The sequence below is a fragment of the Strix aluco genome, chromosome 6, assembly GCF_031877795.1.
Source record: "Strix aluco isolate bStrAlu1 chromosome 6, bStrAlu1.hap1, whole genome shotgun sequence".
In the NCBI taxonomy this organism is placed as follows: domain Eukaryota; kingdom Metazoa; phylum Chordata; class Aves; order Strigiformes; family Strigidae; genus Strix; species Strix aluco.
In genome coordinates this window covers 21,979,418-21,992,918 of record NC_133936.1, presented here as the reverse complement: position 1 = coordinate 21,992,918, position 13,501 = coordinate 21,979,418, and the positions used below count along the sequence as shown (strand labels likewise).

At 39.1% G+C, this 13,501-nt stretch overlaps 1 protein-coding gene across 2 annotated transcripts in view; it reads right to left on the bottom strand.

Annotated features, from left to right (window-relative positions):
- The window catches only part of B3GALT1 (beta-1,3-galactosyltransferase 1), a 226,899-nt gene that overhangs the window by 163,438 nt on the left and 49,960 nt on the right, over positions 1 to 13,501 (bottom strand). The gene's annotated exons all lie outside the window — the stretch shown is intronic.

The window sequence follows — 13,501 nt, the reverse complement described above, 5'->3', positions numbered from 1 at the left end:
ATGAGTTGGATTTGTTACGCATCATCAGTTAAGAATTTGGGCAGATTATATCAATGAAACAGCAACTAAATTAGTAGCTGGAATAATATTAATTAATAGACACTGCAATATGGTTTTAATTTTTTGGTACAGTAGATTGCCACACAGCATAATCTTGGCTCATTAATATGACTAAAATACCATGCTGTGATCCCAAAAATGAACAGCAAGTTTAGCCAAGTGCCCTTATAAACAGGAGAGATGTCATACACCAGTGTAAACAGCGTTGCCAAATCCCTGGGTTTCTTTTATCTTTGACTGGGTTTTGACCATGGGCTGTTATTGCACAGGCCAAGGACAGATAGCTGTGGTTTGTGCTTCTTCACAGCTACCCACAGCTTCCTGGACTGGAAAACTGCTGACTGGATGGCATCCAGCAGCCGCCCAGGGCTGTGTTAGAATGGCCAGAAACTGGACAAGGTAATCATTAATCTGTGCCCGCACTGCTTGGGCAGCTATCAGACTTGCTCATGGCCTGCCTGGGGCATTGAAGAAGCAGGATTTCTGACAGAGAGGCTCAGTGTTGCTCCCTCACAGATTTGAATGTGCTGGCAGGGCTTATGCCAAGCACTCAACCATCAGTAAAGGGCACAGCAAAGAAACCTGAATAGAAGTGAATATATGAACACAAGAAAAAAGTTGGCAGGAGTCATTGTTTAGGCCTGATAGGTTTGTTTCTTTGCCCCAGCTTCCCAAATACAATACTTTCTTTTAACCCATATCATGCTTTTGAATGCTTTTACTGTGTATATTGTCAGTGTTATAAAGGTTCCTTTCATGTATTGCTGTTCCTGTTGTTCATGTTCCAGGCAACTATAGGAAATACCAAGTTTTCTTCCTGAAGTCTTTGGGCTAGAGAAAGCTGCAAATGCCTCAAATGCAGTGGCCTCAGCCCTCCTAGTAAGTGCACTGTTGTGCTTCTCTGTAGCATCCCAGGTAAGAGCAGATCAAGGGATTTAGGCCAAGTGAAAAGGCACAGCGAGCTGAAACTCAAAGACTTTTTTTGAGGCTGAACAAGTGTCACCTCGTAAACTTGTACTGAAGCTTATATTATACCTTTAAACTAGTAAGCACTAGTATGCTGCATCTCAGCAATTGATTAAATGGATTTCAACAAGAAAATCTGGAGATTCAGGTACTTTGGGCTTGAAGCAATCTTATGTGTACAGCAGGAGTTGTAATACCTTTTCTTGGGTGGAAGATAGAAAATAACTTTTCACAAAATGAAGCATACAATGGGGAACTCAGGATTATTTTTTTCCCTGCATGTATTATTTTTTTTTTTTTTTAAAGCAGTTGTGATAATAAAGGCTCTCTGGAGACATTCACTGTCTCTAAATCTCTGTCTTTAGGAAACTGTTCAGATGATCTTTTAAAACATTAACAATTACTTGTGATTCTTGATCACTATTTTTTAATAAACAGCTCAACCCTTCCTTCCTCTCTCCCCCACTCCCCTGCCCCTGGAATTGTTTTTTTTTAGTTCAGCTTAGCTTCTAGTAATATAGTCTTTATATAAATAATTTACATTGTCCAGGTTCATGGAGTTTTGTCTTCCAGTTTGACTTTCCCAGGAAATTACATTCCATATTAAATATGGAATAAATTCAGTTTATTCAACAATCTCAACAAGGCAGAATACGTAAAAGTGCAGCCAAACTAAAGAAGTCTTCCTAATCTTGAGAGAGCTGGTATTGTTCAGCCTGGAGAAGAGAAGGCTCTGGGGAGACCTTATAGTGACCTTCCAGTACTTAAAGGGGGCTACAGGAAAGATGGGAAGCGACTCTTCATCGGGAAGCATAGGGATATGATGAGGGGTAATGGTTTTAGGCTGAAAGAGGGAAGATTTAGATGAGATATAAGGAAGAAATTCTTTACTGTGAGGGTGGTGAGGCACTGGAACAGGTTGCCCAGAGAAGCTGTGGCTGCCCCCTCCCTGGCAGTGTTCCAGGCCAGGTTGGACGGGGCTTTGAGCAACCTGGGCTAGTGGAAGGTGTCCCTGCCCATGGCAGGGGGTTGGAACTAGATGATCTTGAAGGTCCCTTCCAACCCAAACCATTCTATGGTTCTATGGTCTTATCTCTCCAAGTAAAGTTGTACTTTATAACTGAGTTGCAGTGTTTGATTCACAACATGAGTTGTTGCCTGCACATAGACCCTCACAGTAAGGACTAAGCTTTCCCTGGAAAACTTCAGCAAATATAAAACCTGTATGTATTTGACCATGAAATAAATGTGAGTTCATACTCAAGTAAAACCTTTACACAATGCTCTAAGAAAACTGGGTAGATTTAAGTCAAATTTGATTAGATTAATTTTTAACTGTAATTTCTGATTCCTGTTCCTGATTCTTCCCCTTGCAAAAAGGAATACATGAACAAATCTGTCAGATTTTCTTCTGTTCTATCCATTCAGAAATTAGGTTTTACTTTCAAGATTTATACACTGTTACTAGCAATAAGATACAGTTCCGTATTTATACTAAAAAATTCTTACTGTACAAAATTTGCTTTTCAAAAAAATTTTATTTTAGCTTTCTTAGTGTAGTTTATTATGAGTAAATTTATCTTTTCTTTGAGATGATACTGTTATATCCATATCTTGTAACAGTAGTGCTTAGACAATTATGTGATATAAACCAGTATAATAAAAGTAAACCCTGCAGGGTAGATTATTCTATTGGAAGTACTCAGAAACCTTAGTTCAACATGCATGAAAAGATGAACACCTCTCTTTTAAAAAATTATCTTATTGCTTCAGAACAAGTATTTCATTAAGTCACAGTTAAGACTTCTGAGGCAAGTCCCGTGAAAAATAATATGTTTAAAACCAAACACAGCCCAGAACTTACAGGCATAAGTAAATCTATGTAAAAAATGTACTTGTATACACTATTCAGACAATGGCATGGGGTATTTTCAGACTCCTTTAACACATGAAGACTAGTAAGTAGAAAATTTAATCATAAAATTACGTATTTAATAACTTTATGCAGCAGAATGACAGAACTTTACTGAACCATTATTACAGCTTTTAATTTTAAATTGCTTATTGAATGGACTAATTTTGACCTTTAGCCAAAGATAAAATTATTCATAAAAGCAAAAGGATAAGATCATCAGGTACAGCAATTTGTGATAGCTACTACAGGTCAGCAGAGCTTTGAAAGTTTATCACTCCTGTGCACTCAAATTAATTCGAGACATCTGGTTGGATGCTAGATGCTTCAAGAGACATAGTGTAAATGAAGTAATAATTTTAGAGTGAATAATTTTCATCATTTTTCTAAACACTCAAGTTAATTGTAGAGTTCCATATTATAAACACATTATCTGTTATTTTTTAATTCTGTCTATACAGTAAACCAATTGTAAGCTAAAATTTTAAATTTATTATATTTTGTATATATCACTTCACTAGAAAAAGTGTACAGAAAACTGCAAAACATTATTACTCTATCATTTTAAAACAACCTGCTGGCACAGCCAAGAGGCCATTTTATTTCTGGTTTTTTTGTTTAGAAAAGCTCTCTCAAGACTAACTTTTGTGGGTGTTCAATATTCAGTAAATGCATTTAATAAAGGCAATAGTGCTATGGAACTACAGATATTATTAGCCATAACAAGTCAGTTATGATGGTGAGTGTCCATTAGATGTGCACATTAATCCTTTGAGATTTACAGCTGAGACTTAGTCAAGGGGACCGGTTCTTCATTAATCAGCAAATTTAAGAGCATGTAACACACAAACATGAGGAATGTACTGTCTCTTCTCAGTGGAGGTGTATGCAATTTGATTTACACTTGCTACCCAGAGAATGACTTAACATAACATGTTCTCTTCATGCTTTAATTTTGCAGTGATTTTCAGTCTTTGTGATAATACCAGGTATCTCTGATGGCTATTTTTCTCAATTTATTCACCCAATAGGCACAAAATAAACACAGCATAAAAGTTTTCACTAAATGATCTAAACTCCATGCCTTATCTCTAGGATTTAACACCTGTTCCATTCCCTGTAATTTCCAAACTCTGTTGTTTAGGCTGAAACTCCCAATGATGTTCCCAGTCTGTGCAAATCCAGATAATCTTCCTGAAGGACTGCCCAGATGATGATTACATATTCCTACCTTCTACAGTTTACAAGAAACAATTTATTAGATAAACCTATAGGTGCCATTTTCTTTGCAGTTCTTCATATACTGAAGAACAGCCTGCATGCTTCTGTCCATTTCTTCTTCAAGATTATGGTTCTTTAATCATATCTGTGCTTCTAGTGAAGCACGTTTCATTACAAAGACTAAAAACCATGTTCCATGTATGGAATAACACAATGAATTTTATTTTTACGTTTTCTACTTAATTGTAATTTTGTATATAGAAAAACTTGACAAAATGGCTACCTTTAAAAGCTTAGTTAGGCCAGTGATACCTACTTATAAAACAGTACACTTGCCCATGGTATCTCTATACTTAGTCCTATGAAGTCTTTCATCAAAACTAACCTAAATTAATCAGTTCAAAAATTAATAGCTGTGTCTCACTGGAGACCATAATGAATTTCACATCTAAGCACCATTTCTATATTTCAGAGAAAGGTCACAAATACATAGGTATTCCTAACTATACTGAACCCTCATCTATATATAATGAGTCTCCAACATTATGACTTTACAATCATTATGCTGTTATTACAATCTGTATATTCTTCCTCTAGCTCCCAAGACCTATACATCCTCCTAATGCAGTCAGTATACTTTTTTTAGTTTGACAATAAATTCCTATTGTGTTTAACAAATAATACAACCTCTAGGGGTTAAAAACCCACTGTCTTTTGCCTCTCAGTTACATTTGTCTGTACTATACAGGCAGTATGCACAGGCACTCTGTTCATATTAGAGAAAAACACTCCTAGATTTAGAAACCATCAATATAAAATTCTGAGATGAGGATGCACCTTCATGCTCCTATTCATTCATCACTTTTGTCACCTAAATAATATTCAAAGGCAAATTCAGATTTATTTCTAGTTCTAACCATAACTTCTGTCATAGTTCAGAGACAAGCTGCACTTGTGATCTCTCTACCTTTCAATTTTCCCCCTCCAGGAAAATTTACACTTTGTGATGCAGCTGAAATTCATAATTTGTGAGGCACCCTATCCTCGCTGTACTGTTGTGCTAAGAGAGACTTCTTACTGCAATCTCCTTTGAGTGCGTATCAGTTTTGTAATAGTACTTTTTACCTTTCCTCTATATGCCAAGATACACTGTCCAGCCTACGTACCTGAGCTAGATCTTCCGTGTTACCTTGCTCTCACAAGAGACAGATCTTGTAGGTTGCTCTACGACATTTGTTTTCCCCGTGTTTACGTGGATCCCACATTACCATGCAACCTCTGTACGATTAGGATAGCTTTTTTTACAAGTACTACTTTTTGCCCTGCCAACTTAAATATCTGCACACTGGCTAGTCAGTTCACTAAAACGTTTATTTCCAATTCTCGATGTTTTCCTTCTACCTGCCCAGTTGTTATTTTCTTAATATTACAAAGTCACAAAACATTTTCATATCTCCAACCACTGATTTGTTTCCATATTACTTTTTCTACTACCTTCTTTTTAAAATTAGCTCTGCATAGTCAAATGGAGTAACATCAAGCAGATAAATCAATGTAAACATATGTTAGTTACATCTTATACTACACTGTATAGCTGTATCTTGGCAGAAAAATTAATAAAAACTATATTTTGAGGAAGGTAATATATTCACAGACAATTGTGAGCAAAGAGATTAAAAGCTATTAAATTATTCATTTTTGTGAAGTATTTGCTCAGTCCTACTAAATGTTACAAGAAATATTTCCAGTTTTGTACTCAGCAATTTCACATAACAGATATTAGAAGGTCATGAACAGACAAAGAAATTCTGGCATGCAAAATATCCTCTGAAAAACACAGAGAAATGAAATATAGACTGTTTTGGGGATTACTAAAACACAGACTAAATTGCAGGGAGCATATATTCATTAGGTCCCTGATCTCTAGCGGAAATCACAGTCCTGAAATAAGTACCAAGTTTCCTCTGTGGTATCCACAGGGATTGCAAGATGCTTAGAAATGATTGCTACAGTAACCAGTCAGTAGGTAGCCACTTGCATTCACGGGATGGAAACGGAGGCCTGTCACGCTGATACTTAAGAAAGGTGCCCATTTCCACCAAGGAGTCAGAGTGATGAGCACTGACCCCAAGCTGGGTCTAAGCCAGATATTGTACTCTCTCAAAAAACAGCTGAGAAGCTTCATATCGATTCATCCAATGTTCAGAGCCATTAAGAAGGCGTCAGAAAAAATAGGTCCAAATTTAGGATTTAGCTCCCTGCCTAATCCCTACGAGGCTTGAAATGTGTATTTTGTATCTGCCCAAATATCAGACTCCTGCCAGTGTACTGTAGCATTAGTATTCTGAAATGGACTTGTGGAAGCTGGTAGACTTTGCATTAATAGTGAAATATCAACTGAAGACAGAGTTAGAACTTGGTTGTTTCGATGCGAATCCTCCAAGCTTCAGGGTATTTAGTATTCTCATCTTCCTTCTGAAAAATACTCAAGCACTTAAGGATTTTATTAGTAGACAGTAGGGCAGAGAAACATTTTAGATGTCAGCCTAGCAGGGACACTAGTGAATCCCACAGCTCTCTGAGTCTAATCCTGAGGCTGTGGTATGTACACACAACATGTGGACTTCAGCGGCATTTGGAACAAATCAGTGTCATTTGCTCCTGAATAGCCACCTCTGCCATCAAAAAGCCACATTGTATCAAACTGCCTTGTGATACATATTCAAGCAATGCATGACTGTGGATGACTTCGGTACTCAAACAAAGCTGACACACAATTTACATGCACTGACCCCATCATGAAATTGTAGCCTAAATTGGTACCCGTTTTGGTGTCTCCTATGAAGTGTCTCTAAACAGGAAAATCCACTGCATTTTGATTATTTTAAAGAACATCAAAATTTGGGTTTAGAACTGGGACTAGTGCAATGGTTCAAGTAACAGTTAAAACTCAGGGTGCAAGAAATGTTTAACATTTTTATTGATGATCTAGACGAGGGGATCGAGTGCACCCTCAGTAAGTTTGCAGATGACACCAAGTTGGGTGGGAGTGTTGATCTGCTCGAGGGTAGGGAGGCTCTGCAGAGAGACCTGGACAGGCTGGAGCGATGGGCTAAGGCCAACTGTATGAGCTTCAATAAGGCCAAATGCCGGGTGCTGCACTTCGGCCACAACAACCCCCAGCAGCGCTACAGGCTTGGGGAGGAGTGGCTGGGGAGCTGCCAGTCAGAGAGGGACCTGGGGGTGTTGATTGACAGCCGGCTGAACATGATCCAGCAGTGTGCCCAGGTGGCCATAAAGGCCAATGGCATGCTGGCCTGTATCAGAAATAGCGTGGCCAGCAGGGACAGGGAAGTGATCTTACCCCTGTACCTGGCCACACCTTGATTACTGTGTTCAGTTTTTGGGCACCTCACTACAAAAAGGACATTGAATTACTCGAGCGTGTCCAAAGAAGGGCAACGAAGCTGGTGAAGGGTCTGGAGCACATGTTGTATGAAGAATAGCTGAGGGAACTGGGGTTGTTTAGTCTGGAGAAGAGGAGGCTGAGGGGAGACCTCATCGCCCTCTACAACTACCTGAAAGGAGGTTGCAGAGAGCTGGGGATGAGCCTCTTTAACCAAGTAATAAGCGATAGGACAAGAGGGAATGGCCTCAAGTTGCGCCAGGGAAGGTTTAGATATTAGGAAGCATTTCTTTACAGAACGGGTTGTTAGGCGTTGGAATGGGCTGCCCAGGGAGGTGGTGGAGTCCCCATCCCTGGAGGTGTTTAAGAGTAGGGTCAACATAGCGCTGAGGGATATGGTGTAGTTGGGAACTGTCAATGTTAGGTCAATGGTTGGACTGGATGATCTTCAAGGTCTTTTCCAACCTAGACAATTCTGTGATTCTGTGAAAATAAGCCTTTGGATAATTTCTCTTAAGAGGTAAAAGTACAATAACGGCTAGTAAAAAGAAGCAGAGGAAGGCATACAGTTATACAGACAGAGCTTAATAGGTAGATGTTTTGGGATTTTGGTCTTGTTTTTCTGATAGCATCATGGAGTATTTCTATATGGGAAATACATTGCCATGTATTTTTTGGACGGAAGATGTTGAAAGTAGACTAGTAGCAAAGCTGCCAGTATTATTTATGCAGTTGAATCTTGAGATTGCAGGTTTTCTACAGTGACATTTCATCAATATATTTCATTCCATACACAAAGCATCCCTGTGCTAAATGAACTAAGGTATAATTACACGAAAAATTAAGATGTATCAGGACACTGACATATACATGCTGTAAAACGTGCATATTATCAGAAAATTACCACTTAACTAAAGACAAGCTTTATGGATTCTGAGCATGAGTTCTTATTTTACTGGCAAAGACTCTTCTGGCATTCTCACTACTTTTAGATCTGTTTATTACAAAACATGTAGTCATCAGGTTAATATAAGGGATTACCATCATATTTGAGAAGTTGTGACAGTCCAGTGAAGTTCTCACTGATTGGAAAAAGGGAAACATAACCCTCATTGTTAAAAAGAGAAATAAAGAGGACCTGGGGAACTACAGGCCAGTCAGTCTCACCTCTCTGCCCAGCAAGATCACGGAGCAGATCCTCCTGGAAACCATGCTAGGGCACATGGAAAATAAGGAGGTGACTGGTGACAGCCAACATAGCTTCACTAAGGACAAATAGTGCCTGACAAATTTGGTGGCCTTCTACAATGTGGTTATAGCGCTGGTGGATAAGGGAAGAGCTACTGATGTCATCTACCTGGACTTGTGCAAAGCATTTCACACTGTCCCGCATGACATCCTTGTCTCTAAATTGGAGAGAGATGGATTTGATGGATGGACCACTCGGTGGATAAGGAACGGGCTGGATGGTTGCACTCAAACAGTTGTGGTCAACGGCTCAATGTCCAAGTGGAGAGCAGTGACGAGTGGCGTTCCTCAGGGGTGGGTGTTGGGACCAGCGCTGTTTAACATCTTTGTTGGTGACATGGACAGTGGGATTGAGTGCACCCTCAGCAAGTTTCCCAACGACACCAAGCTGTGGAAGGAAGGGATGCCATTCAGATGGACCTTGACAGGCTTGAGAGGTGGGTCCATGCAAACCTCATGAAATTCAACAAGGCCAAGTGCAAGGTCCTGCACATGGGTCGAGGCAATCTCAAGCACAAATACAGGCTGGACGATGAGTGGATTGAGAGCAGCCCCGAGGAGAAGGACTTGGGGATGTTGGTTGACAAGAAGTAAAATGACCTGGAAATGTGCATTTGCAGCCCAGAAAGCCAGCCTTCTGGTCAAGGACGTGGATTCTCATCCTCTACTCTGCTCTCATGAGACCCCACCCGGAGCACTGTGTCCAGCTCTGGGGGCCCCAACATAAGAAGGACATGGACCTGCTCAAGTGGGTCCAGAGGAAGCCCAAAAGATGATCAGGGGCTGGAGCACCTCCCTTATGAGGACAGGCTGAGAGAGTTGGGGTTGTTCAGCCTGGAGAAGAGAAGGCTTCAGGGAGACCTTATAGTGACCTTCCAGTACTTAAAGGGGGCTACAGGAAAGATGGGGAGGGACTCTTTATCAGGGAGTGTAGGGATACGATGAGGGGTAATGGTTTTAGGCTGAAAGAGGGAAGATTTAGATGAGATATAAGGAAGAAATTCTTTACTGTGAGGGTGGTGAGGCACTGGAACAGGTTGCCCAGAGAAGCTGTGGCTGCCCCCTCCCTGGCAGTGTTCCAGGCCAGGTTGGACGGGGCTTTGAGCAACCTGGTCTAGTGGAAGGTGTCCCTGCCCATGGCAGGGGGTTGGAACTAGATGATCTTGAAGGTCCCTTTCAACCCAAACCATTCTGTGATTCTATGATTCTACAGTAAGGAGTTATATTTAACTGGCATGTTAGTGTTCTAAGTAGCAGTTTATTGTGAATTACTTTTAAAAAATGTGATTTAAATGATTAATCTCTTTCTTTTATGCCTGTTGTATTTTTTTGATAATTATTTTTGTGAGGAAAACCTCAGCCCCCTACAACCAGTATCAAAAGCCAGCATTTATTGTTTAAATCCTCATGTACATTACCTGATACTTGAGTGTTAGCACAATGTCAAAAAATAGTAGATTTTATGTCCTATATCTCTCCCAAGATGAATGAGACAGGCAAATATTTCAAACTTTAGACTGGCCAGTAAGAAGTTACTTGCAACTATTACTAACTCTTCTACCTAAGGTTATTCTTCCCTCTCCGGCCTCATTGAACTATTCTGTTCCAAAATGCTTCAGCTTATTTCCTAATAACACTCTTGTTATGCATTTATTGAGTGAAATCATGATACAATAATGCCACTACCAGTTTTGCCAGATAAGCCAAGTTTAAATCAAGACATCTAGACAGCTACCATAATTTTTTCTTCATTGGCTATCCTAAAATCTGTGTATCAGAGTTCTCAAACCGGTTTTCATTTTTCAAGCAGCTAAATTCATAACACACTACAGAGCTTATCATCTAGCTTTCCTGCTGCAGAACAAGCAGTTTTCCAGTTAGCTACAATCTTGTACCTTGCTGGCATATACAGTGCTGTATTATGTCTAGCCAGTCAATGCTGTCTCAGTTAAGAAACAGGAAAAAAGACTTCACACACAACTTCACATACTCCATCAGTTTTTCCAGTCACTTCAAATTATTCTCTTTTAATTAAGTAAATTGACATCCTGATATGAACGTGTATCATTATCTCATCTTCACTGCTACATGCCTCTCTCTACTTTTTATACAACATTTGACAAAATCACTGCTGTATGTATCGCAGGGGTTCTCTAACCAACCTGCCAGCCAATTCTCTTTCCATTGTCACTCTCAACAGCTTTATGTGCTAGAGTAATGAAAATGAAAGAAACTGCTGTTCATCATCAGAATCCTGAGGAGTCTCTACATAGACAGGAACATTTAATTTTTAGGCTTTGTTTTAGAATAAATGAGTGACAGAAAAGTAATTGTCAATAGTGTAAAGGCAGACCTAGAAACCATTCACAGGAAGGCCTCTGAAGAGAGAGAGTTTGGGTCATGTACAACATTAGACAAGACAGAGGGGGGATATATGGATTCCAAGAATCACTCTCGCATGAAAGCAACATAATTACAGGGCCAAATTTCCCAAAAGGCCAAACTCATCTAGGTCTAGAAATTCTAGAATAGATGCAAAGATTACTAAGGCGTTTTTGGAGTCTGAGAAGTATTACAAGCTCTAACAGTAGACGTAGCCATTGGATGGTGCTGCAAACTTTCAACAGTAAGCAGAGATAGCTAGAATTACCTTTCTTTCTGGTAGGGGATGGTGAATGTCAGCTTGAGGCTTCGGTATTAAGCGACTTTGTCTAATGCTATTTTTTTTCTAAAAATAATTTATTTTAGACTGACAGAGCTAAATATGAAGAAACTACATTTGTTTTACTTCTTGTCTTCTGGTATTATATGATGCAGTAGCATTTGCCACGTGCTGGAAGAAAATGTGAAACCTGAATGAGTACCTTTTGTTGTTACTGATTCTCTAGTATTTTTGTTGCTTACTGTGAGACACAGAAGGAGTATGAAAAATTAAATCTTGCTTTTAATGAGGTGATATTTGATGCTAAATGCTTTCATATTGTTGCAGTATCAGTCACAGTAATATTTTAATATTTGATTAACTAAATTAGGTAAATGAGGAATGTAATTAAAATGCTAGTCTCAATCTCTAAAATAATTTAAGAAATTAGACAAGTGATGGATCAGTTCACATACTTTACAGGATACAATGAAAAATAACATTACTGTCTCCCACCTAAATAGTAAGTCAGCTGATTGCAACATGATTTAACCCTCCATAGTTTTTGTAAGTACAACACTGCTTTTGGATGGCATTGTACTCTCTTTAAACCAAGCTAAAACAAGACAGGGTTTCGATCAGTTCCAATGACATATAGCTGATGTTCTCAACTTTGTCTCTACTGAGATCTCCTTTTTCAGCTTGAGTGGTCTTGTCTCTTCAGTCAAGCAAAGAACTCCACTCCCCTTTGAAATATGGAAAGCATAAAATCACCCTAATACCCTGACACTAGTTTACCACTCCATCGAGCATTATGACTCTTTGGACTAAAAGCCTTTGAGACATGATGGGGTTTTTTTGTGGTTTCCAGTTAGCCAGTTAGCCGCTAGTGTGGATGAAAACACAGTTGAGTGCATATCCAACAACTAGAGGGAGCTCAGTGCTTTGAAAGACCCCTTCTTTCAGCCTGACTTAGCCATTTGAGAATTCAGTTTTGCTGATTATTAGGTGGAGTCATAAAATCCATGGTAAATAGAATTGTTACACTTAGTGCCAAACAGAGGACACAGAACTGCAAGAGATTTTTTCACTTCCCTGCTAATTTACCTGAAGAAATAATTCTGATAACCAGGAGCTGGCAGTGTTACCCTCACTAGGCACTCTCAGAGCTACATACTGTCTTGGAAATGTATATAGAAAAGTGATTTACCCATCATAGGGGTCCACTTTTTGTTATAAAATAATAGACTATTTATTTTAAATTGACATTATTTTGTTAGCTTGCAGAAATTATGGTCTCTTTTAAGCTTGTAAAATGTATCACCTCTGTAGTACTAGAAATTGCTATTTATAGAACATGTGAACCATAACGAACATAATATAATTATCACACTAAATATATACTAATGTATTATATCATAAAATAGTATGTAATTAGCATGTGAATTCCAGCAGTTTGTTTTAGACTTGCATTTGCATGGTTTTCAGAATAAAGTCTGCAAAGTACAAACTTTTCTTTAGCTCTACATTTCCCTAAAACTGCCAGCATACATACATAGAAGTTGTTGCCTGTTATTTGTTATCTAGACATTGTCTTAAAAAATAGGCCCTGAAACAGGGCAATAGTCCTAGGCAACGACTCAGCATTCTAAAAGGGCACCAGTTAATAAAAGTAAGAATATCTGGGGGCTTTTATACATATATATGCATATATATGTACATACTAAAAATACATAGCATATACATATTACATATATGTATGCACATATATGCAAGTCTTATGAGGAGCAGCTGAGGGAAGTGGGACTGTTTAGCCTGGAGAGAAGGAGGCTCAGGGGAGACCTTATCGCTCTCTCTAACGGCCTGAAAGGAGGTTACAGCAAGGTGGGTGTCACTGTCTTTTCCCAAGTAACAAGTGATAGAGAGGAAAAGGCCTCAAGTTGCGCCAGGGGAGGTTTAGATTGGGTATTAGGAAAAATTTCTTTGTTGAAAGGGCTTGTCAAGCATTGGAACAGGCTGCCCAGGGAATTGGTACCCTGGAGATATT